We start from the raw sequence: 27425 nt of genomic DNA, 5'->3' as shown, positions 1-27425 counted from the left end.
ACTAGTTTTGCATTTTGCATGTTAAATCTTTTCAACACCTTTTGTATGTACTCATTCTGAGACAATGTTAATTTTCTATTTTTCCTATCTCTAGTTATTCTCATACCAAGGATTTGTTTTGCAGCACCCAAATCCTTCATTGCAAATGAATTTGCCAATTTTCTTTTGAGCACATTTATTTCCTGCATGTTAGATCCTGCAACAAGCATGTCATCTACATACAATAACAATATAATATAGCTACCATCATTTTGCTTTTTCAGATAAACACAATGATCAGAGTGACATCTAGTATAACCTTGTTCAGACATAAACTTGTCAAATTTTAGATACCACTGCCTTGGAGCCTGTTTTAAACCGTACAAGCTCTTCTTCAACCTGCACACAAGTTTCTCCTTCCCTTTCACCTCATATCCTTGTGGCTGCTGCATATATATCTCTTCCTCCAAATCCCCATGGAGAAAGGTTGTCTTTACATCTAACTGCTCAAGATGCAAATCTTCAACTGCTACAAGACTTAAAATAGTTCTGATTGAAGTCATTTTAACAACAGGAGAAAATATTTCATCAAAATCAATACCTTTCTTCTATGCAAACCCCTTCACCACAAGTCTAGCTTTGTACCTTTGCTTTCCTCCATCTTCTTCCTTCAGCCTGTAAACCCATTTATTCTTCAATGTAGTTTTTCCTGCAGGCAACCTGACTAAATCCCAAGTCTGGTTATGCATTAAGGAGTCCATCTCTTCTTCCATGGCTACCTCCCACTTCTTCTTGCTTTCAACCTGCATTGCTTCTTCATAACATTCAGGTTCACCAGAATCAGTCAACAATAAATAATATAATGAAGGAGAGTATCGTTTAGGAGGTCTACTTGTCCTGGTAGATCTTCTAACACCACTTTCAGGTGTTTGGGGTGCCTGTTGTTGTTGTGATGGTTGCTGATGTTGTGGTTGTTGATTACTATTATTTTCAAGCACCTTTACTTTTTCAGTAATTTCATCAAGAACTGCGTATTCCTTGTTTTCTTTTTCTTGTTTCTTTTCCTGCAACTGATTCTTATACAAGACCTTTTCATTGAATATTACATCTCTTCTCCTAATGATTTTGTGATTTTCATAATCATATAAGTGATAACCAAAATCATTAACACCATATCCAATAAAGGTACATTTCTTTGACTTTGCCTCAAGCTTTGTTCTATTTTCTTTATCAATATGGACAAAGGCCTCACAACCAAAAGGTTTTAAAATAGAGTAGTTTACCTTTTTCCCTGTCCATGCTTCCTCTGGAACACCACCATCCAAGGAACTTGAAGGTCCTCTATTTATTAAATAAACAACAGTATCTACAGCATCTGCCCAAAACTGTAAAGGCAATCCTGCATGCAATCTCATGCACCTTGCATGCTCCATGATTGTTCTCTTCATCCTTTCTGACACACCATTTTCTTGTGGTGTTCTTGGAACTGTCTTCTCTCTACGAATTCCATGCTCTGAACAGTACCTATCAAACTATTTGCTGCAATATTCACCTCCATTGTCTGATCTAAGACACTTCAATTTCTTTCCTGTCTCAATCTCAAGCAAAGCTTTCCATTTCTTGAAAGTATCAAATACATCAGATTTATTCTTAATACAATAAATCCAAGTTTTTCTAGTTGCATCATCAATAAAGGTAACATAATAACGAGAGCCACCGAGAGATGATACCTGAGCAGGTCCCCATACGTCTGTATGCACAAGCTCTAATTTTTCGTTCTTCTTTTCTTTCCCAACTCTGAGAAATCTGACTCTCTTCTGTTTTCCATAAATGCAGTTCTCACAGAAATCCAAATCAACATTCTTCAAACCTGGCAACAAATTCCTTGAGTGAAGAATCTTCATCCCTTTTTCACTCATGTGTCCGAGCCTATGATGCCATAATGCTGCATCTGCTCCTTTGGAAGTCAAAGCATTAACAGAGTTAGAAATACCATTGCATAAATACAATGTACCAACCTTTTCACCTTTTGATATTACCAGGGCTCCTTTTGTGACCTTCCAAGCTTTATCTGTGAAAGTTGTCACACAACCTTCACTGCCTAACTGCCCTGTTGAAATCAGATTTTTCTTTAGATCTGGAACATGCCTTAACTCCTTTAGTAGCCATTGGTTTCCATTCTGCTGTTTTACAAGAACCTTACCCATTCCAACAATTTTACAGGGTTTGTCATCACCCAGACGAACTTGTCCAAAATCTCCTTGAACATAGTCATAAAAGTATTTCTTTTCAGGTGTGGCATGGAATGAGGCCCCTGAATCTACCACCCAGGAATCAGTAATATTTTCGAAAGAAAGAATCAAAGCATCTTGTAACACCTCACCTGTCACATTTTCTTCATGATTGTTTTCTTGCTGTGCATCTCCTTCTTTTCCCTTCCGAGATCTACAGTCTTTCTTTAGGTGTCCTTTCTTTCCACATTTCCAACACACTATCCCCGATCTGGACTTGGATCTGCCTTTCCTTGATTTACTGCGATATCCTGAGCTCTTTCCTCTTTCCAATTTTCTTCCTCTAGACTCTGCACTCAAAGCATTTCCCGATGTCTCACCGGAGCTTTTCCGTCGCATTTCCTCGCTAAGGATAGCACCGACAACATCATCAAACTTTAAAGTACTAGATCTAGAAACGGAGTTACTAATGGCCATTACCAAACCATTCCAACTTTCTGGTAATGAGCACAAGAATAACAGAGCTCTAACTTCATCATCAAAGTTTACCCCTACAGAACTTAACTGACTTGTAACTGTATTAAAATCATTTAAATGGTTTGCAACAGATCCACCTTCCGACATATTCATATTAAATAACCGTTTCATAAGAAATACCTTGTTTGAGGCCGAGGGTTTTTCATATAGTTTCGACAACGTCTGCATCAAACCCTCTGTCGTGGTTTCCTTCGAAATGTTGAAGGCGACTGACGCAGCAAGGCACAACCGTATTGTTCCGAGTGCCTTTCTATCGAGAAGGTTCCATTCTTCGTCTTTCATACCCGTCGGCATCTTTGTTTTTCCGCCCAATGGTAGGTATAGATCTTTCTGATACAGATAATCTTCCATCTGCATCTTCCACAGCGAGAAGTTTTGGCCGTTAAATTTCTCGACCCTAAACTTACCATCTTCCGCCATTGCTCCCACTCGAACCAGGAACCCTTCTTTCCTGCGAGTTTATCAGCCAAATAGACCTTTGGCTCTGATACCAGTTGTTAGAAAATTATATATTACGGAGCAATGGAACACATAAAATATTGCAGAAATATAAACATAGAAAATGCACAAAACAAGAGAGACACAGATATACGTGGTTCACCCAGTTTGGGCTACGTCCACCCCGAACAGCCAGTCCTTCCTTTCTATTATCCAGCAAAATGAAGAGATACAACCTACAACAAAACCGCTGTAATATCCTCTGTTTTCTCTCACAGTCTCACCTCTAGGTTTCTCACTCACCGAATACACATCTGTATCACAGCCTCAAATACAATGCCCTCATATAAAGAGAGGGGTTGCCTTCTAGGGCAAAAAACCCTAAACTAAACATAAGTTCTACCGTCAGATCATCTGCCTAATGAACGGCCCAGATTGACTAGAAATTACTATACTTTTACAAGGCAATTTTACAGCTGTTTTTAGCTTCGGGGGCGCTGCCCCCGAAACCCCCCGCTAGGGGGGGGCACCCCCCACTGCAGCGATTATTTTACGGGCGGCGTTGCCGCCCCATTTTGAACTGGGGTCCAATATGCCGGTACTATAGAAGATAATCAGGCTCCACACCCATCAAGGTAGGGTAGGGTAGGACCTAGAGTAGGTTAGGCAAGAATAGACTAGGCTAGAGTAGGCTAGGGTAGAGTAAGTTAGGCTAAGCTAGGCTTGGCTAAGCTAGTGTAGGCTAGGTTAGAGTAGGCTAGTAGGCTAGGCTAGCGTAGGTTAGGCTATAGTAGGCTAGAATAGAGTAGGTTAGGCTAACCTAGGGTAAGCTAAAGTAGGCTAGACTAGAGTAAGGTAGGCTAGGGTAGGCTAGGGTAGACTAGAGTAGGCTAGGAAAGAATAGACTAGGCTAGAGTAGACTAGAGTAGAGTAGCTAGCATAGGGTAAGCAAAAGTAGGCTAGGCTAGGCTAGGCTAGGTTAGACTAGAGTGTGCTAGGCTAGGGTGGGGTAAGCTAGGCTAGAGTGGGTTGGGCTAGGCTATGCTAACCTAGAGTAGGCTAGGCAAGAATAGACTAGGCTAGAGTAGACCAGGGTAGAGTAGCTATCCTAGGGTAAACTGAAGTAGGCTAGACTAGAGTAGGCTAGGCTAGGCTAGGATAGAGTGGGATAGGCTAGGCTAGGCTATAGTAGGGTAGAGTAGTCTAGGCTAGAGTAGGGTAGAGTAGGCTAGGCTTGGCTAGAGTAGGGTGGAGTAGGCTAGGGTAGAGTAGGATAGCCTAGAGTACTGTAGAGTAGACTAGGCTAGAGTAGGCTAGGCTAGGTTGGGCTAGAGTAGGCTATTAGGCTAGGCTAGGCTAAAGTAGGTTAGACTAGGCAGGGAAAGAGTAGGCTAGGATATAGTAGGCTAGACTAGACTAGGTTAGGCTAAGGTAGGCTAGCCTTGGGTAAGCTAAAGTAGGCTAGACTAGAGTAGGGTAAGGTAGGGTAGGACTTAGAGTAGGCTAGGCAAGAATAGACTAGACTAGAATAGGCTAGGGTAGAGTAAGTTAGGCTAGGATAGGCTAAGCTAGTGTAGGTTAGGTTAGAGTAGGGTAGGCTAGAGTAGGCTAGAGTGGGTTAAAATAGGCTAGGCAAGAGTAGGTTAAGCTATAGTAGGTTAGGCTATGGTAGGCTAGCCTAGGGTAAGCTAAAGTAGGCTAGACTACAGTAGGGTAGGCTAGGGTTGGCTAGAGTAGGTTCGGCTAGGCTGAGTAGGCTAGAGTGGGTTAAACTAGGATAGGGAATAGTAGGTTAAGCTATAGTAGATTAGGCTATGGTAGGCTAGACTAGGGTAAGCTAGAGTAGGCTAGACTAGAGTAGGGTAGGCTAGGGTTGGCTAGAGTAGGTTAGGCTAACCTAGAGTAGGTTAGGTAAGAATAGACTAGGTTAGAGTAGGGTAAGTTAGGCTAGGCTAGGCTAGGCTAAGCTAGTGTCGGTTAGGCTAAAGTAGGCTAGGCTAGGCTAAGCTAGTGTTGGTTAGGCCAAAGTAGGTTAGGTTAGGCTAGGCTAAGCTAGTGTAGGTTAGGCTAGAGTACATTAGGTTAGGCTAGGCTAGTCGAGGTTAGGCTAAACTAGGCTAGTATAGGCTAGGCTAACGTGGAGCTAGGGTAGGCTAGGGTAGGCTAGAGTTGGCTAAGCTAGGGTAGGATAAGGTAGGCCAAAGTTGGCTAGGCTAGGGTAGGCTAGGGCAGGCTAGAGTCTGCTAAGGTAATCTAGGTTAGGGTAGGCTAGAGTAGGATAGGCTAGGCTAAAGTAGGGTAGACTAGAGTAGACTAGGTTGGGATAGAGTAGGATAGGCTAGGTTAAGTTAGGCGAGAGTAGGCTATGCTAAAGTAAGTTATGATAGGTTAGGATAGAGTAGGGTAGATTGGGTTAGACTAGGTTAGGTTGGGCTAGAGTAAGTCATGCTAGATTAAGATCGAGTAGGCTAGTGTAGGCTAGAGTAGGCTAGGCTAGGCTAGGCTAGGCTAGGCTAGGCTAGGCTAAAGTAGGCTAGAGTAGGTTAGACTAGGCTAGACTATGATAAGCTAGGCTAGGCTAGAGTAGGTTAGGGTAGGGTAGAGTAGGATAGGCTACACTAGGATATAGTAGGCTAGGGTAGGGTAGAGTAGGCTAGGCTATACTAAGGTAGAGTAGGCTAGGTCAGGCAAGAATAGACTAGGTTATAGTAGACTAGAGCTAAGTTATGCGAGGCTAAGCTAGAATAGGTTAGGCTAGAGTATGCTAGGCTAGAGTAGGCTAGAGTGGGTTAGACTAGGCTAGGCAAGAGTAGGTTAGGCTATAGTAGGTTAGGCTATGGTAGGCTAGCCTAGGGTAAGACAAAGTAGGCTGGCTAGAGTAGAGTAGGTTAGGCTAGGCTAGGCTAGGATAGGCTAACCTAGAGTAGACTAGGCTATAGTAGACTAGGCCCTAGGGTAGAGTAAGTTAGGCTATAGTAGGTTAGGATACAGTAGGCTAGCCTAGGGTAAGCCAAAGTAGGCTAAGAAAAGTAGGGTAGGTTAGGCTAGGCTAGGCTAAGCTAGAGTAGACTAGGCTATAGTAGATTAGGGCAGAGTAAGTTAGGCTAGACTAGGCTAAGCTAGTGTAGGTTAGGCTAGAGTATGCTAGGCTAGGCTAGGGTATGTTAGAGTCAGCTAAGCTAGGGTAGGATAGGGTAGGATAGAGTCGGCTAGGCTAGGGTTGGCTAGGGTAGGCGAGGCTAAGCTAGGATAGAGTGGGCTAGGCTAGGCTAGACTAGGCTAAAGTAGGTTTAGGCTAGAATAGGGTAGAGTAGGTTAGGCTAAGTTAGGTTGGGTTGGGTAGGGTAAAGTAGGCTAGGCTAGAGTAGGGTAGAGTAGAGTAGGCTAGGCTAGGTTGGGTTGGGTAGGGTGGAGTAGGCTAGGCTAGGCTACAGTACGATAGGGTAGGTTAAGCTAGAATAGGCTAAAGTAGGCTAGGCTAGGTTGGGCTAGAGTAGGCTAGTAGGTTAGGCTTGGCTAAAGTAGGTTAGAATAGGCTAGGAAAGAGTAGGTTAGGCTAAGGTAGGCTAGCCTAGGGTAAGCTAAAGTAGGCTAGGCTAGACTAGTGAAGGCTAGACTAGGCTAGGCTAGACTAGGCTAGGCTAACGTAGAGTAGGATTTGCAAGAATAGACTAGGATAGAATAGGCTAGGGTAGAGTAAGTTAGGCTAGGCTACGCTAGGCTAGGCTAAGCTAGTGTAGGTTAGGTTAGAGTAGTCTAATAGGCTAGGTTAGGCTAGGCAAGAGTAGGTTAGGCTATAGTAGGCTAGACTAGAGTAGGCTAGGTTAGGCTAAGTTAGGTTAGGCTAGAGCAGGCAAGGGTAGGTTAGGCTATAGTAGTCTATATTAGAGTAGGTTAGGCTAAGGTAGGTTAAGGTAGGCTAGCCTAGGGTAAAAGCTAATGATGTCTAGACTATAGTAGGGTAGGGTAGGCTAGGCTAACCTAGAGTAGGATAGGAAAGAATAGACTACGCTAGAGTAGGATAGGGTAGAGTAAGCTAGGTTAGGCTAGGTTAGGATAGGCTAAGCTAGTGTAGGTTAGGCTAGAGTATGTTAGGCTAGAGTAGACTAGGCTAGATTAGGCTAGGCTAGAGTAGGCTAGTAGGCTAGGTTTGGCTACGCAAGAGTAGGTTAGGTTATAGTAGGTTAGACTAGAGTAGGGTAGGCAAGAATAGACTCGGCTAGAGTAAGTTAGGCTAGGCTATGGTAGGCTAGGCTAGGCTAAGCTAGTGTAGGTTAGGCTAGAGTACGTTAGGCTAGAGTAGGCTAGGCTCTGAGTAGGCTAGTAGGCTAGGCTAGGCAAGAGTAGGTTAGGCTATAGTAGGCTAGAATAGAGTAGGTTAGGCTAAGGTAGGCTAAGGTAGGTTATCCTAGGGTTAGCTAAAGTAGGCTAGACTAGAGTAGGGTAGGGTAGGGTAAGTTAGAGTAGGCTAGGCTAACCTAAGTAGGTTAGGCAAGAATAGACTAGGGTAGAGTAAGTTAGGCTGGGTAAGGCTAGGCTAAGCTAGTGTAGGTTAGGCTAGAATATACTACGCTAGGCTAGAGTATGTTAGGTTATAGTAGGCTAGGCTAGGCTAGACTAGGCTACAATATGCTAGGGTAGGCTATGCTAGAGTAGGATAAGCTAGGATACTCTAGTGTAGGCTCGACTTGGTCATGATATACTAGGCTATGCTAGGTAGGCTAGGCTAGGTGAGGCCATGCTAAGCTAGGCTAGGTTAGGCTAGGTAAGGCTAGGTTAGGCTAGGCTAGAATTGGCTAAGCTAGGGTAGGATAGGTTAGGGTAGCATAGAGCAGGCTAGAATAGAGTCGGCTAGGCTTAAGTAGGCTATGCTAGGTTAGTTTAGGCTAGGGTAGGCTAAATTATGGTAGACTATGGTAGGTTAGGTTTGATTAGAGTAGGCTAGGCTAGGGTAAGCTAGAGTAGGCTAGGTGAGAGTAGGATTTCCTAGATTAAGCTATGCTAGGTTAGGATAGAGTAGGCTAGGTTGGGTTAAACTAGGTTAGGCTAGGCTATGCTATGCCAGATCACACTAGGCTAAAGTAGGCTAGGCTAGGCTAGGCTAAGCTAAGCTAGACTAGAGCAGGCTCAATTAGATTAGGCTAGGCTAGAGTAGGGTAGGATAGTCAAGGCAAGCCTCCATTAGATTAGGCTAGGCTAGACTTAAGTAGACTAGGTTAGGCTAAGCTAGGCTAAAGTAAGGTAGACTAGAGGAGGCTAGTATAGGCTAGGCTTGGCTAGAGTAGGCTAGGTTATGGTAGGCTATGCGAGAGTATGTTGTGTTAGAGTAAGCTATGCTAGGTTAAGAAAGAGTAGGGTAGGTTGGGTTAGACTAGGTTAAGCTAGGCTAGGCTAGGTTGTGCCAAATTACACTAGGCTAAAGTAGGTTATTCTAAGCTAGACTAGAGCAGGCTAGGTTGGAGTAGGGTCAAATAGGCAAGGCTAGCCTCCACTAGATTAGGCTAGGCTTAAGTAGACTAGGCTAGGGTTTCCTAAAGTAGGGTAGACTAGAGTAGGCTAGTATAAGCTAGGTTAGGCTAGGCTAGGGTAGGCTAGGTTGGGCGAGGATATGGTATACTAGCTAAGAGTAGGCTATGCTAGAATAAGTTAGGTTAGGATAGGGTAGGTTGGGTTGGGCTAGGCTGTGCTAGGATTCCATATTACATTAGGATAAGGTAGGATAAAGTACGCTAAAGTAGGATAAGCTAGACTAGAGTAGGCTAGGCTATGTTAAGCTAGGTTGGAGTAGGCTAGGCTAGGGTAGGCGCCTCCACTATATTAGGCTATGTTAGGCTAGCCTAGTATAGCTAGAGTAGGTTAAGCTAGGCTAGAGTAGAGTAGGCTAGGCTAGGCTAGGCAAGGATAGGGTAGGTTAAGCGAGAGTAGGCTATGCTAGAGGAAACTGTGCTAGGTTAGGATAGAGTAGGTTAGACTGGGTTAGGCTAGGCTAGATTATGCCATATTACACTAGGCTAAAGTAGGTTAGGTTAGGCTAAGCTAAGCTAGAATAGAGCATGCGAGGCTATGTTTGGATAAGTTAGAGTAGGCTAGGCTAGATTAGAGTAGGATAAACAAGGCTAGCCTCCACTAGATTAGGCTAGGTTTAAGTAGACTAGCTTAGGCTAGGCTAGGATAGGCTAGGGTAGCCTAAAGTAGGGTAGACTAGAGTAGGCTAGTATAAGCTAGGTTAGTTTAGGCTAGGGTAGGATAGGCTAGGAAAGGATATGGTAGGCTAGGCAAAGATATGTTAGGCTAGGCGAGAGTAGGCTATGCTAGAGTAAGATAGGTTAGGTTGGGTAGGTTGGGTTGGGTTGGGCTATGCCATATTACACTAGGCTAGAGTAGGCTAGAGTAAGCTAGACTAGAGTAGGTTAAGTTAGACTAGAGCAAGCTAGGCTATGCTAAGATAAGTTAGAGTAGGCTAGGCTAAGCAATATTAGGTTAGGTTAGGATAGAGTAGGCTAGGCTACTCTAGGCTAGAGTAGGTTAAGCTGGGCTAGGGTAGGCTAGCTTAGGCTAGGCTAGAGTAGGCTAGCCTAAGCTAGGCTAGAGTAGGTTAGGCTAGGCTAAGCTCGACTAGGTTAGGTTGTAGTAAGCTAGGCTATAGTAGGATAGGCTAGAGTACATTACTATGGTAGGTTAGGTTAGGCTAGGTTAGGCCTAGGCTTAAGTAGACTAGCCTAGGCTAGGCTAGGATAGGCTAGGGTATCCTAAAGTAGGGAAAAATAGAGTAGGCTAGTGTAAGCTAAGTTAGGTTAGGCTAGGCTAGGCTAGGTAAGGAAAGGATATGGTAGGCTAGGCAAGAGTAGGCTATGCTAGAGTAAGCTAGGTTAGGTAGGGTAGGTTGGGTTGGGCTGGGCTAGGTTATGCCATATTACACTAGGTTAGAGTAGGCTAGAGTAGGTTAAGCTAGACTAGAGCAAGATAGGCTATGCTAAGATACGCTAGAGTAGGCTAGGCTAGGTAAGATTAGGTTAGGTTATGCTAGAGTAGGCTAGCCTGGTTTAGGATAGAGTAGGTTAAGCTGGGCTAGAGTAGGCTAGATTAGGCTAGGCTAGAGTAGGCTAGCCTAAGATAGGCTAGAGTAGGTTAGGCTAGGCTAAGCTCGACTAGGTTAGGTTGCAGTAAGCTAGGCTACAATAGGATCGGCTAGGCTAGAGTAGGTTACTTTGTTAGGTCAGGTCAGGCTAGGCTAGGCTAGGCTAGGCTAGGATAGGATAGGATAAGCTAGGATAGGTTAGGCTTGACTCAAGTATAGTAGGTTATGATAGGTTATGTTAAGGTAGGATGGAGTAGGCCACGCTAGAGTATGCTAGGGTAGTGTAAGCTAGGCTAGTATAGGCTAGAGTAGGCTAGAATAAGCTAGGTTAGAGTAGGCTAGGCTAGAGTAGGCTAGGTCGCAATAGGTTAGAGTAGGCTAGGATAGAGTCGTTTAGACTAGGCTATAGTAGGCTAGGGTAGAGTAGGATATGCTAGGCTAGGCTAGAGTAGGCTAAGTTAAAGTATGCTAGGATAGAGTAGGCTAAGTTAAAGTATGATATGCTAGAGTAGGATAGGATATGCTATTCTAAGCTAGGCTAGGTTGGGTTAGAGTAGGCTAGGCTAAGCTAGGATGGAGTAGGCTAAAGTAGGCTAGGATTGAGTAGGCTAAGCTAGGCTAGAGTAAGCTTGGTTAGAGTAGGATAGGCTACGATGAGCTTAAGTAGGCTAGGACAGGCTAGGCTAGAGTCATTTAGGATAGAGTAGGGTAGGCTAAGTTGGATTTGGATAGGCTAGAGTAGGATAGGCTAAGATACACTAGAGTAAGCTATGATAGGTTAGGCTAGAGTTGGCTAGGTAGAGTAGGTTATGTCAAGCTAGGCTAAAGCTAGAATAGGCTATGATAGGATATTCTGAGCTAGGCTAGGTTGGTCTAGAGTAGGCTAGGCTAAGCTAGGTTGGAGTAAACTAAAGTAGGCTAGGCTTGAGTAGGCTAGGCTAAGCTAGGTTGGAGTAGGCTAAAGTAGGCTAGGCTTGAGAAGGCTAGGCTAAGCTAGGCTAGAGTAGGTTACGCTACACTAGAGGAGGCTAGGTGTAACTAGGCTAGAATAGGCTAGGATAGAGTAGGCTTATAAAGAGTAGGAAACAGTAGGCTATGTTAGGTTGGATTAGATAAGCGATTCTAGAGTAGAATAGGCTACACTAGTCTAGTCTTTGAGTAGGGTATGCTAGGCTAGAGCAGTTTAGAGTGGGGTAGGATAGGATAAACTATAGTAGGCTTGTCTAGGCTAGGCTAGGATAGGCTTAGAGTAAGGTATGGTAGCCTAATCTAGGATAGGCTTGGGTAAGCTAGAATAGGCTAACCTTGATTAGGTTAGAGTATGCTAAAGGACACTAGGCTATATAGTAGGTTAGAATAGGCAAAGATAGGTCAGGGAAGGCTAGAGTATTATATGGTAGATTAATCTAGAGTAAGTTAAGCTTGAGTAGACTAAGATAGAATAAGCTAGGATATGGTAAGAAAGAGTAGGCTAGAGTAGGAAAGACTAGAGTAGGGTATGGTAGGACATGCTAAAGTAGGTTAAGTTAACATAGGCTAGGCTATAGAGGGACAGACTAGAGTAGGATAGGCCAGGGTAGGTTAGGTTAAGGTTTGTTGGGTGATCTGAGAGGATCCTAATTAAAAGGCATAAAATTCAAAGTTCCTAAAAGCTAATGGAAATAACGCCTTGTTTAAGAGATCAATGAAGTAATTCCAATGTAGCTTGAATAGGAAAAGCTAGGCTAGGGAAGGCTAGAGTGTTGTATGTTAGGCTAATATAGGGTAGGTTAAGTTTGAGTAGGCTAAGCTAGAATAATCTAGGATATGGTAAGTAGGAGTAGGATAGAGTGGGTTAGACTAGAGTAGGGTATGATAGGACATGCTAGAGTAGGTTAAGTTAACATAAGCTAAGCTAGAGAGGGATGGACTAGAGTAGGATAGTCCAGGGTAGGTTAGGTTAAGGTTTGCTAGGTGATTCAAGAAGATCCTAATTAAAAAGCATAAAATTCAAAGTTCCTAAAATCTAATGGAAATAACTCCTTGTTGAAGAGCTCAATGAGGTAATTCCAATGCAACTTGAATTGTGTCGAACAGAGTCTGCATGTGAAATATATATCAATTTGAAGATTTTGACCAACGGGAAAAATTTTAAAGTCAAAGCGTGTAGAAATTAACCTGTAGATTCAATACTACTCATGAAATTTGCTAGATCACAAGACTTGAAGCTACTCTACTGATCTGCAGAAGTTAATTCACCATCTAAAACAAGAATCATAGACATTCAAAAGGAAATATCACACATGCACAAAGATTTATCTAGGGGAAAGTAACTACTCAAAACTCCTTACTATCTATATTGAATTAATCAGAGAATGGAGAAGAAATACAACACTTTATATGGTCTATCTCTCTACCTGACTGACTAAATTTCAAGCCTTCCTAAGATCCTATTTCCTTGCATTGTTCTCTTGGGAAATTTCCCCTATTTTTTAGGAAACAATAGCCTTATGTCAATCTATGACTACATGCACCACTTGTACACATGGGAATATGCTACAATTGATAGTACACTGCCTTGGAATCTCCATCTCAAATGGATAACTCAAATTCTCTGCATGCAACAATTATTTTGGATTGATGATTAGTTAATTGGTTGATCACTCAATGTGGTTGAAGTTCCACACCCACAACTTGACCTCCATTATTTCTTCTAGCAGTTAGAACTCGTTAAATTGGAAATAACTTAAATTAACTGAAATAGATTTGCTAAAAAATAGCAATCAATCATGTATAACTGAACTCAAGCTTCTCCAACTCGAATTCACTGAGTTAATTGAGTGACAAGAGCCATGTCACCTCAATTAAATACCTCCAAGTATTATGTTGAAGCTGAAATTCAAATTTTAATCTAGTTTGACCAAGGAAAAGTCAAAACTAGATTTTCTTCCTGCATTTTCAACACTCCCTCTCAGCAAGAAAGGGATTATCAACCACCCCTATCCTGCACATGTGGAACTTGAATTTGCCTCTTAAAAAAGCCTTTATCAAAATATATACATCCAATTCCTCTGCCAGAATGTACTTCAACAACATAATCTGTCTCTGCAGACAATCTTGTAGATCGTGATATCGGATATCAATATGCCTGTTTCGATCATGAAATACAAGATTCTCAAAGAGTTTTATGGAACCCTAATTATGATAGTAAATCATAGTAGGATCCTTCATCTGACCAAATAACCCAACACGAACCTTTATCATTTATATTGCCTCATATGTTGCTTACCTTACAGTCATATACTCTTCTTCTGCTGAGCTAAGTGCCAGAGATCTCTACTTCTTGTTGTACCAAGAAACCATTACTGACCCAACGTTGAAAATTTCTCCTGATGTGTTCTTCTCGTCTAATGGACTCCCTGCCCAATCTGCATCTATGAAGCCTTACAACTTCACTCCCTTTTTTCTTTTGTACCAAAGACCAAACTGAGTAGTGCCTTTGAGGTATCTTAACACATTCTTTGTTTCCTTCCAATATAGTTTGGTTGGCTTAAGCATTGCTTGAATAAGTTTCTTAACTTCATAACACATGTCTGGTCGTGTATTCACCAAATACACAAGTAAACCCACAAGTTTCCTGTAAATGGTAGCCTTCACTACTTCACTTGAGGTAGCATCCTCTTTCCTCCAGTTTCCTATTAAAGGAGTCTCCATGGTTTTTCACCTATCCATGTGTAACCTTTGAAGTATCTTGTTGGCATACTTACCTTGAGATAAAAATAATTCCCCATCACCTTGCCATACTTCCAATCTAATGAAGTATGCATGATTCCCATGTCCTTCATCTCAAACTCTCTTGCAAGGTCCTCCTTGCAATATTTGATCAACTACTCATCACCAGTAAGGATCAAGTCATAGACATATAAAAAAATAATCAATAATTTACCTTCTACCAAAATATTATAGATGTTTGTATCTACTTCCCCTTTGGTGAATCCCAAATTGGTGAGATAGCTATCGATCTTGGTGTACCAGGCACGAGGTTCTTTCTCGAGTCCATACAATGCTCGCTCGAATATTCACACATGTAAATTTTTTTCAAAGGTATCAAATCACTAGGGCTAGTCAATATACACCTCCTCCTCTATAACTCCATTGTGGAATGTTGTATTCACATCCATCTGATGGATCTTCCACCCCATGTGTGCTAACAATGCTATAATTGACCCGATGGATGAGTACCTTACTACTGGAGCAAAGGTCTCCTCATAGTCAATTCTCTCAACCTCAGAGAACCCCTTGGCTACAAATCTCGTATTTTGTTTCTCTATGCTTCTATCTGATGCATGCTTTACCTTGTAAAGTCATCTCAAACCAACCATTGATTTGTTTGTTAGCCTTCGGACCACTTCCCAAACATTGTTTCTAACAATGGAATCATACTTCTCTACCACATAATCAACCCATATTAGTTTCTCTATAGCTTCATCGAATGACGATGGCTCAGTCTCTACAAGCTCACTCATAAGATCCATGTAGCTAGTGTATGGATTCGGTGACCTCCTCTACATGCGTTGTGTTGTGGGTGTTCCCACATTCTCTATAGCATCCTATAATAATTTTCAGCTCCCTTGGTTCGCTTTCTTCCTTCTTTGGATGTATCTGCTTGAGTGGATGTCTCCACTCTCTCCTCCTCTACTTGTGGTTGCTCCACAACTTTTTGAGGTTCTTCCTTTGGGGCTAAAATCTCTTGATCATGTTACAACTAAAGCTCCCTCTTAAAAGAAAACCTCATTTCCTTCTCCTCATTAAATTTCACATCCCATATGATCATTGTCATCATAAGGGATTGAAAGTACACATGATAGTTGTGAGATGTTTCTGTGTACCCCACAAATATGCCCACCTCTATTGTCAGCTCTAGATTTTTCTTTGGAAACATGATAGTAAACTGATGATCCAAATATCCTGAAGTGTGGCAAATTTAGTTTCTTTCCTTGAAAATTATTCCTCTAGTGTACTCATTCCAAGAATCTTGTGAGGACTCATGTTCTAGAAATAGATCATTGTGTTTCAGCCCATGAGTGCAATGGTAAGCCTTGGTCATGCAAAATTTCCCTTACTGCTCCCATAATACTTATGTTCTTCCTCTCAGCCACCCCATTCTATTTTTGGTTAAGGGGTGTTGTCAACTCCCATTGAATGCCTTCCTTTGCACATAATTTTTTAAGTTCATTCGACATGTACTCACTTTTTTTATCGCTCCTGAGAGCCTTCACCTTCTTTCCAATTTCTTTCTCAACAAGTTCTTTAAATTCAACAAATTTGGAGAATGTAGGGTCTTTCTTCTACATGAAGTAGATCCAACACTTGTGTGAGAAATCATCTACAAATATAACATAATACCTGTGCTTGGCAGTGGAGGCTATTGATAAAGGTCCAATCACATCAGAATGGATCCCTTTCAAGGATTGCATGTGCTTTGCTGCCTGAATCATTGAAGGTGGATTTTATGTACTTTCTTGACGTACACCCTTTGCATGTATCCCACTGATCTAGTGCTCCTTTAGGAAGGCCTGTAGAAATTTTTTGGATGATCTTCAAAGAACCATGATGCAAATGGCCAAGTCTTATATTGCCATAATTCATCGACATCTCAACTCTACACCTTCTTTGATTTTGCGCTCAATGTTTCACAGTCTTCCACATATAATTTGTAGAGGTTCTTCACTCAAACCTCAATCCATTTTTGAATATCACATCATAGCCACGGTCTTCCAACACAGCTATGGAAACTAGATTCTTCTTCAAACCCGATAAAAACATCACATCCTTGAGCTTGAGAGAGGAGCCAAACTCCCTCTTAAAAGTAACTATACCAATACCAGTTGCGTTATACCTTCCATTATCTCCCATCTCGATGTGCATATGGAGATCCTTCTCCTCCAAATCACTACAAAAAAATTATTCCCCATCATGTGGAATGAGTCACTATTATCCAGATACCACACACTACACATCAATGTGATTTCTGTGCATGCAGTGACAGTAAAATCAAGGTTGAATTTTGAAGCCAAGGCTTCACTCATTTCTCCTCTTATGGTCTTCTTTCTTTCTTTCTTGTGTGGACACTTCGTTGCATAGTGCCCAAATTCATGACAATGAAAGCACTTGATTCTGGACAAGTCTTTCTTCTTTCCCCCTTGACTCGAATCTACTTTGGATTGGGATTTATTCCCTTTCCCTTTATTTTCCTTTCCATCCAAGGAATATTTCTCCTCATCCTCACCCTTGGATGAGGTCCCATCTCTGGTGTTATGCCTTATCTCCTCCTATACCAAATAAAACCACAAGCATTCCCAATTTGGTAGCCTCTCCCTCCCATTCACTAAATCATGGTAGTTTTTCCAGCTCTTAGGAAGGCCTAGAAGGGCTAGGATCACAAAAACATCCTCTACTACAGTAACACCAACTTGACAGAGTTCATCACGACACTATGTGAACCTGCTCAAGTACTATGGAATGGTATCATTTCTTTGCATCTTGATATTTCAAAGTCTGTCCTTGAGTGTCAATTTCTTGTGGTCACTACTATTCTAGAACAAATATGTCAGTGCTTCACACTATACATACGAAGTCTCTTTCCTGTGGATATTGGAGAAAATATGGTCTCATACTCCCTCCAATATGATCCTCCTCACCATGGAAACACACTTCTTCCAATATGCTAGATTCTGAGCATTAGCTCCTACTGGTTTCAGAATATCATTATCAATAAATTCCTTCAACCCATTATCCTCCATTATTGCCTCCATGCAATCCTTCCGTGAAACATAATTTGAGCTTCCCTCAAGGGCATACTCAAGCCTTAGTCCATTGAAATCCATCTTCTCAGTCCTAAAGAAAACCTGCAACCTAATCTGCAACCTCGAACCTCCTACAATGACAACTTCAAAATCTCTACTCTACAGTGATTCCAACTCTGATACCATGTACAAATTAATGTTTAGATTCAATAATTCTCATGAAATTTTCTACGTCATAAGACTTGAAGCTACTCTACTAATTTGTGGAATTTAATGCACCATCTAAAACAAGAATCATAGACATGCAAAAGGAAACATTACACATGCATTGATATTTATCTAGGGAAAAGAAATTGCTCAAAACCCTTTACCATCTATATTTCATTAATCAAAGGATATAGAAGAAATACAATGTGTTTTCAAGCTTGAGCACACCCTATAAATGTATAGTCTATCCCTTTGCCTGACTCACTGAACCTGGCCTAACACTTAACCAATTTCAAGCCTTCCCAAGCTCATATTTCTTTGCGTTGTTCCCTTGGGAAATTGCCCCTATTTTTTATGAATTTCACACCAAATAATTGTACAATAGCCTTAGGTAAATCTCTAACTGCATGCACCACATGTACACATGGAAATATTCTATAATTGATAGTACACAACATTGGAATCTCCATCTCAACAGGGTAAATCGAATTTTTTGCATGCAAAAATTATTTTGCACTAATTGATTGGTTAAGTGGTTGATCTCTCAGTGTGGTTGAAGTTCCACATCTACAACTTAACCTCCACTAGTCCTTCTGACAGTTAGAACTAGTTAAACTGACAATAACTCAAATTAAACAAAATATATTGCTACAAATTAGAAATCAATCATGTAGAACTGAACTCAAGCTTCTCCAACTCGAATTTAATGAGTTAACTAAGTGACAAGAGCCATGTCACCTCAGATAACTACCTCCAACTATTATGTTGAAACAGAAAATCAAATTTTAATCTAGTTTGACCAAGGCAAAGTCAAAACTAGATTTCTTGTTGCATTTTCAACAAAGGGTAATGTGGCACATTCTAGAACTGGCATTTGGCATGGTGTGGAGATAAAGTGTGGGTAGAGTCAACAATTTACTAGGAAATGAAAAGTGGCAACACATGGAAATGTAGTTTGTAGATTAGGTGCTCCAATGTGGGGTTGCCACATGGCACCTCGGAACACCAAAACCTTTAATTCAGTCAAATAATTGGAATTAATGGGGTTTTAACCCACAACATATGGAGCAACAGTGCAACAAATTAAGAATTGAGCCATGACTAGAGGGTGTGATATGTAGATGGTAAAGCATATGTATAAGTTTTGAATGTCATGTATGATGAAAAAGGGATGAGTGGAGACCGCTAAACTTGGAAGCTTTGCCAAACTAAAGTCTAATAAATACTCAGCAACGAAGGACAACGACTCTACCACATACACCACTACCTATCCATAGGATTAGATGATGATGTGGGTGGTGAAACCTATTGGTTTTATATTCATAGTATAGTATGGTTCATTATATATTAATATTGAATTCTTGACATAATATGTGGCTCAGATTGGTGTTAATATATATGTGTGGACATCCACATGAGCATTCATTACAACAAATGTGCACACAAATCAAACACATGTGTTACGTTGTTTAATATTGAAAATGATTCAAATGAATATGTATAACATTTCATAGTCATTACAACAAATGTGCTCGTAGATCAAACAGATGTTTTACATTGTTTATTATTGCAAATGGTTCAAATGAATATGTAAAAAATTTGTATGTAATTGGTTGGCAACGTAACAATATCCACATGCATGGAATATTATTATTATGGGATATTGTTCGATGTAGCCTTATAAACAATGAGTTTTTTATTATCTAAACCTAAGTGAATTATGTGAACCTCAATGAGTAATTGGGTCACTGAGTGTTGGTTCACTTGGTGGGGAGAATGTTTGTGCATGACTTTGCACATGGCAACTGCAATTTCACCTTCCCTTCCTTTGTTGTTCCAAGTACATGTGAGTGATGTGTTCACATTTTCAAACAGTGGGATTCCCCCTCCCTCTTTGCTAAGTAGGTGATGGGTTATGTACTTCTATGTGATTGAGTGATCATCTGTGTATTGGATGCCCATGTTTTAATGTTCACTTTGGAAATAAAACACCCCATCAAAGTATAAATAACTAAACATTAAATAAATAGAACTATTCATTTTATTTGCACACACACACACACACACACATATATGAAAATATAAATATGTCTTTTATATGCTATTTAAATATATACAAACATTAAATTATATATATAAGCATTAAAAATTAAAACTATATATAGAGTTTTAGATGTGGACACAAATTTGTTTGTTCAAAACTAAACTAAACTTTGAATCATACAAAAGTCTAGAAGGTGGGCTTTACAATAGAGGTGAAAGAAAAAGGAATGGGACCATGATACTCCACAAAGACCCACATAATTATCAAGATTTCAAACACATAAAGGAACCTTTATATAAGAGGATTCACAACTTAGTATATGAGCCAGTTTTTCCAATAAATATCCACTATAACATGAAACTTCTCAAATCAAAATGAGGCTTACACCATTTATCAAACAAAACCCAAGTGACACCACACCATAAACATTTAAAACTACTAAGAATACATTTCCCCACAATAACACACCTTACATGCCAATGTGTAGACATAGAGACAAATTGAATACCGACCTGGAAGATGTGCACACCTAGCTTCAAAACTTCTTTCATTTGTCTTTGAGGAGAATTACATGGCCTCCACTGGCTACCACAAGAGCATGTCCCTGATTTGAAGGGAAAATACCCCCCCTTCCTTCAAAAAGCATCGCTTTCCAAGGAACTTGCTTAAACCATGAATGATCCCTCTGCACACTCCTCTTTGTCGAATTAATTTTTGTTTAGACACCATACACATAGGAAGGTTGGCAGTGGGATCAACCTAAGCCATTCTTTCAACATATTCCCACAATTCCTAACACACTATCTAGCATAAATATTCATAATTAACTCCCCATGTAAATTGAAAGCAGTTGAGAGGAGCATGATCTAGGTGAGGAACTTAGCACTTGGATTCCTATTAAAGACAACCATCCAAAGCTTCACAAATTTTGAATTCCTATAGGAGTGAATATCAGGTCTGATTGCATGCAATATCTTCATGAGGTTACCATGTTATTCCATGCATGCGCCCCCCCCCCAACACATATTTTTATGAATTAATAATTATTTTTTAACAATTTTATTTTTATTTGTAAACTTAACTCCATCCATTTCTAAGATATTAGAGAATGCCTCATTTGGCCATTAACTTTCAATTCAACTGTACACATTTTACAACCCTCATTAGCACAATGGTTTGTTTCTTTATTTAAGTCAAATTACATCAACCCATTAGTGAACTTTGCTCATTTTAGCACCGACTAGAGTTAGAGCATCCCAAAAATCAATGTCATGGAAGTATTATATGAGGGGATTCCAACTATTCAGATTCTTTTCATAATGGATTCTAGAGATTTTTCCTTTGGATAGAAGTTCTTAACCAAATGAAAGTATTATATGAGGGGATTCCAACTATTCAGATTCTTTTCATAATGGATTCTAGAGATTTTTCCTTTGGATAGAAGTTCTTAACCAAATGATGAAGAATTAGAAGAGAATCTCCTAAGATAGTAAGCACATTGACATGATTTTCTTTAGCCAATAGAAGATGTTGATGGAACCATAGGCATTGGCTTGGTTATTCATCATGTGTCCTAAACCCCATGAATACTCTACAATGTTGACTTCCTCGAGGTCACAAAGCAAACCTACTCCTCGAACCGCCCCTTAAAACTAAATTTAATTATTATAATAAACTATTATAATAATACATAATATTGTAATTGGATTAAAAAAATAAAAAATCCAATTTCCCTTAAGAAAGATATTATACATTTTTTAATTATATATGTAAAAAATTTAAATATAAAATATTTATTTTATACATAATTTTATTAAATTTAATTTATTGTTAAAAAATATTGTAAATATTGCAATAAACAAACATAAACTTTCAGTATGATATGTCAATCATAAACAAAAAAATAGACCATGTATAAATGACCCAACAAGCCCAAACTAAATAGCTAATGGACCCAATGCTATAGTGCTTTTTAATTGTAGATATCATAAAACATATGTGATAGGTAAACCAAGTCGCCATAGTGAAGGTATGAGAGTACAACTTAGGACCAAATTTAATATATATATATATATATATATATATATATATATATATATATATATATATATATATATATATAGATATATATATATATATATATATATATATATATATATATATAAACCAAAGAGACTTATGATAAAGCACTTAGTTAATAAAGGAATAGGCAAGCCATCTAGAGTGCTAAAGTGGGCTGGCAGGAGGTTGGCTAAGAGTTGGATGGAAGATCTTTTGTGATCTTCTAAGAAATGTCCTAGCTATCTACTACTACGTGGCCGCAAGTGTCAACTTCTTCTCTGACATGTTGACCATGTTTGTTGGGTTATCAACCTAATGCTTGAGATGTGACAGATTGCTTAATGACATGTCCTAATTTTTCATTGGGTTGTTTTCCAAAGCCTAAAATCTTTCAAAGAGAACAACCATCCTGAAGCATTGTTCTTCAACATCCATGGAGTGCTAATAAAGGAAGCTACGCGTGGCTCATATCTCCCCATAATCCATATCCATTGCAGAAAAGGTTAGCAGTGGAAGACCATGGCCAGAGTTAGTCACCCATATCAATCAATCAACCAAGCCATCGAACCAAGTAGGAACCAAAAATTTTGCATTGGATGATTCAGGTGGATCCCTAATGTCCCAAAATTCAAGATCCTCAAATTTAATTGAAGCTAGTGTCAGATCAAAGAGCTCATCGATAAGATTCCAATGGCACAAATAGCACCTCGATATAACTTTGTATGAGGGAGTTAAGCTCAATCAAAGTTTTTGGTTTTTTTTCAAAGTGGAAAAGTCAAAGTCAAACAGGGAAAATGACATCAATAGTTTGTATAGCTAATTTCAGCAGGGTGACATGGCAGCTGATAGCATGTCATGTGTCACTCATTTTGGCATCTTTCGGCCCTTGAATGGACCAATGAAAAAGCACCATGTGGTACTACTAGGGCATGACACATGGAACCACCATACATGTAGTCAACAACAAGTGGACTTGACGTGGTAGGCCATACGACTAACACATGGTAGTTCTTATGATGACTAGGCAGCAATAGGCATATGATTTGGGAGATGACTAGTTAACATGGGCCAATCGAAAGGTGCCACGTGAGCCTATGGAAAGTCACCAAGTGGCCCTCTGAAATGCCACAATGTGGCTCTAATGGATTGTTCAAAATTTAACATAAGGTCTGAGGAGTTGGCAGGGTTCGACCCACTGACCAGCAAGTTCCAATTGCTACAGTTTACCATTACACCATGAATTTCCCACTTGATTATCTCCACCACCATTTTCATGTTATTGCTAACTGATTCGATTGACAGAAAAGAAAGGAAGGGGTTTGCCAAGAATGACCTCGATCATTTGTGGCCCATGATTTTGGCTATGTTAAACTTGATGTTTGTTGTTTCCAACAATGGAAATTTGGCAGGTCATACCATTATTGTTATGTTTTATTTTAGATTGATGTTTATCAGGGCGGTCGATTTGACGACCATATATAAACATCTATGGTTTTGATGGAATAATAAACAAAACCACAATCTCTCTCTCTCTCTCTCTCTCTCTCTCTCTCTCTCTCTCTCTCTCTCTCTCTCTCTCTCTCTCTCTCTCTCTCTCTCTCTCTCTCTCTCTCTCTCTCTCTCTCTCTCTCTCTCTCTCTCTCTCTCTATATATATATATATATATATATATATATATATATATCTATATATATCTAACAGCCAGTAGCTAATAGGAAGTGGGTGGAATAGTTTAGAGTTCATGATTTTTCTGGCAAATGGTTGGCGACAGAACCAACACAATGGCAAGTTGTTAAATCTAGATTTTCAAATGGTTAAAATACGACACATTTTTGTGGAATCATTTTCACGATTGACGACTATATAACCATGTTATTATATTTCATGGTGGTTGGATATATACACCAATGGTCAAGTATTATACCAGCGAGCGGTTGGTTGGTGGTTCCGATAATTGGTAGATAACAGTCACCAACATTTGGCGGTTCAACATCCAAATATCAACGATCAACCAACCAAGCCCCAACCATATGTGGCGAGCGGTTCAAATGACCAGACAAATTCGAATTGGTGACTGTGTCCACCTATTAGTCGTACCGATGGTAATACCTACCAAAACTAGTGCACCATTTTTAAAACTATCGACCATATGGTTTGACCCCGACTGACCCACACAAAAAGAAAACCACTTATTTTTGGGTTATGGAATGGACTTTAGAAAGTCCACCACACATTTTTTATATAAATGCAACTTCATTCATGCAATGAGGGGAGTCATGAGGGTTGAGCAGATTGGAAACTTGAAATGAAACAACGTCGAGCGGAACTGCATAGAGGTCGGAACCTTGACACACCATGAAACCATGACAAATGAAAACTTGATGTGAAGCTAAGAGGCATGATTCTATAAGAGGAATATTCCCATAATATGCCATGTAGAATCTTTGATGAATTTAAAAGATTTCCTATAGGGCCAAAATTTATAGTGTGAAAATGTAGCTAAATTTATACTCATTTTAACTAGAGTTTCGCAAGGATCACAATGGTGCAGTAAGTTTTTGCATCTTAGCAATGGAACTCAAGGGTCATGAAAGAAACTTTCCTTCATCATTAATTGTTGGGTGTGAAGTTCAAGACATCAATGCAACTTTCAGAACTAGGTCATATTTATAGTCAAAGGTCTCGGGAAGACTAGACGAACCTGTTGGTGATGTGTTTTTTGTGATTTGCAGCCTAATTTCAAGTCACTCCCAGTAATTAAGGTATAATGATGTGTTTTCTCCATGTACTTACCTTTAATTTTGATGAGATGAATGAAGTGACCTCCCCATTATTAAAGCAGGGCCCAGAGACGTAGTCCACATTGAATGAAAATTGTTATCAAACATTGTTTGCATTGTCTTTATGGCTTCTTTATGTTTCCTCTTCTTTAAGCGCATGCACATATGGTTTTTACATGTTATTTCATGTAATTTTGATAACATAAACCGAAGAAAAGATCTTGGATAATGCTAGTAAATCAAAGATTTTGGGTCATTGGAAGCCATGTTTGTTCCCATAGTTGAAGTGTGGGAAAGGATAAGCATGATCAAGACCAAGAGCATACACATTATGGTTCTTAATGGACAGGGAAGGTGGATAATAATTGATCACGATGGGAGGAGGATTTTGATGGTTCCATGTGGTACAGAGAAGAGTAAATACTTATTAGATTATGGAGTTAGATAATATGGTGGTTGTCATGTATACCTTTGAAAAATATTCCCCCCCCTTTTGGTCTTGGTTGATGGTATAATTATCACAGTGATCCATCAGTTGATTGAGATCCCTCTTAATGTGATACAATTCAATTAGGAATTATAAATTAAAAGCTTGAGATTGTACTTGAATGATGATAGAAGTGAGTTTGATGTCTTGTGCATGTGCCTTTGACCATATAACTAGTTATGAATTTAGAATCTCCAAACACTAGAAGTTGCTCTAGGTGAAGAGCTTGAACTAGAGAAATGCATTTCAGGAATGCATAATATTCCACCATTTTTTGGTTTGCGATCCAAGTTTCCAAGAAAAAAATCCTTCAATTATTTAGTGTTGTCGATGTTTTGAATCCAATAAACAATCCATCTTTGGGACAACAAAGGAAACTAAATATTGTTTTATATTCATAACATCGAGATTATTCAAAAAACATTATGAATAATCTAAATTTACCCGCAAATCTAAATAATATAAATTTAAATAAACACATTCGAATATAAACACAAGAAGGATGGATCATGGTGCATGTGTCTAGATTATAGGGAGCTCAACAAGCTCACTATTAAAGATAAGTTTCCCATTCCTGTCATTGATGAATTACTAGATGAATTCCATGGATCAATTTACTTCACCAAGTTGGATCTTCATTCAGGATATCATAATCAGAATGAACACTGAAGAAATTTTGAAAATAACATTTAGAACTCATGAGGGTCATTATGAATTTTTGGTCATGACTTTTGGCCTTACCAATGCACCTTCTACATTTCAAGGTTTGATGAATTCCATTTTCAAACCCTTCCTTAGAAAATTTTTGTTAGTATTTTTTGATGATATACTAATCTATAGCAAGTCTTGGAAGGATCATGTTGAACATGTTGATAGGGTGCTATAACTATTGGAGGAGAAAAAATTATATGCAAAAAGATCCAAATGTTTCTTTGGAGTACAAGAGGTGGAATATCTGGGTCATATTGTATCTCATGAAGGAGTTAAGGTAGACCCTAGCAAAATTAAAGCCATTAAGGAATGGAAAATCCCCACATCCATAAAGCATCTGCGAGTATTTCTTGAGTTGACAGGGTATTATCACAATTTTGTTAAGAATAATGGGAGAATAGCAACACCTCTAACAACATTATTGAAGAAAGATGCATTTTCATGGACTCCATAAGCAACAAAGGCCTTCGAACATCTTAAAGAGGCAATGTGCCAAGCACTGGTCTTAGCTACACCGGACTTCACTAAAACCTTTATTGTGGAATGTGATGCTTCAGGAAATGAAATTGGTGCTGTTTTAATGCAAGATGAAAGACCTATTTCTTTTGAAAGTCGTCCAATCAAGGGAAAGTTTTTACACAAAGCTATTTATGAGAAGGAAATGCTGGCAATACTACATGCACTTAAGAAATGGCGACCCTACCTAATGGGAAGACACTTAAAGGTAAAAATGGATCATGATAGCCTTAAATGCTTTTTAGAACAAAGATTATCCTCTGAAGAGCAACAAAAGTGGGTCACAAAGATGTTGGGTTATGACTTTGAAATCATCTACAAAAAAGGGAAGCAAAATGTGGTGGCAGATGCACTCTCAAGAAAGGATGAGGATGTGGAAGCATTGTTGTGTGTTATTTCTATTATCCAACCAGACTGGATAAATGAATCAAGGAAGGAATGGAAGAATGACGAAGAAGTGTGGGCACTTATTCGAAAGTTATAACAAGATTCCAGTACATCTGATACATTTAGTTAGCAAAATGATTCGTTATGGTTCAAAGATCGCTTATACCTCTGTAAGAGTTCCCAACTCAAACAAAAGATTCTTATGGAATTGTACACTTCTCCCTTAGGAGGGCACTCGGTATTTTTAAAAACTTACCACAGGGTTAAGAAGGAATTTTTTTGGGATGGCCTTAAATCAGATATTCAAAAGTTTGTGGCGGAATTTTTGGTTTGCAAACAAAATAAAGTTGAAACAATTAAGGCCTCGGGTCTTTTACAACCTTTATCCATTTCAAGCCAATGCTGGGAGGAGGTTTCAATGGATTTTATCATAGGTTTACGCAAGTTTGAGGGAAAGAGTGTCATCATGGTGGTAATTAACAAACTTACCAAGGATGCACACTTTTGTGCATTATCACATCCATTTAAAGCCAGTGCAGTTTCTAGTGCATTTATGGAAATAATTCAAAAGCTACATGGAAACCCAAAGACTATTGTAAGTGACAGAGATCCCATTTTCACTGGAAATTTTTGGACATAATTATTTTCTTGTCTCGGTACTCAGTTAGCTCATAGCTCATCTTATCATCCTTAATCTGATGAGAAAATTGAGATAGTAAACAAATGTTTGGAAGGATATCTTCGTTGCTTTATATCTGATAAACAGAAACAATAGGCCAAATTGTTGCCTCTGGCTGAATGGTGGTATAACACTTCCTTCCATACAGCAACAAAAATGATCCCATTTATGGCACTTTATGGATATCATACACCATCCATAACATCATATTTAAGAGAAAAGTCTAAGGTTCAAGCAGTGGAAAATCACATCGAGCATCAACAACAAGTCCTCCAACTCTTAAAGGATAACCTCGTGTTGGCGCAGAATAGAATGAAACAACAGGCAGATCAAAATCGCAGCGAAAGACGTTTTGATGAAGGTGATTGGGTATTCCTATGGCTACAACCATATAAACAAATGTCCCTCAAGCAAGCTAAGAAGGATAATAAATTATCACCAAAGTTTTATGGTCCGTACAAGGTGTTGCAAAAGATCGACACTATGGCATACAAATTGGAGCTTC

This window comes from Pinus tabuliformis, chromosome 4_2 (assembly GCF_031772625.1).
Source record: "Pinus tabuliformis cultivar Carrire ecotype Pingquan chromosome 4_2, CPIR1, whole genome shotgun sequence".
Lineage (NCBI taxonomy): Eukaryota > Viridiplantae > Streptophyta > Pinopsida > Pinales > Pinaceae > Pinus > Pinus tabuliformis.
The sequence above is the reverse complement of the archived record's forward strand: the minus strand, read 5'-3'. Positions refer to the sequence as shown.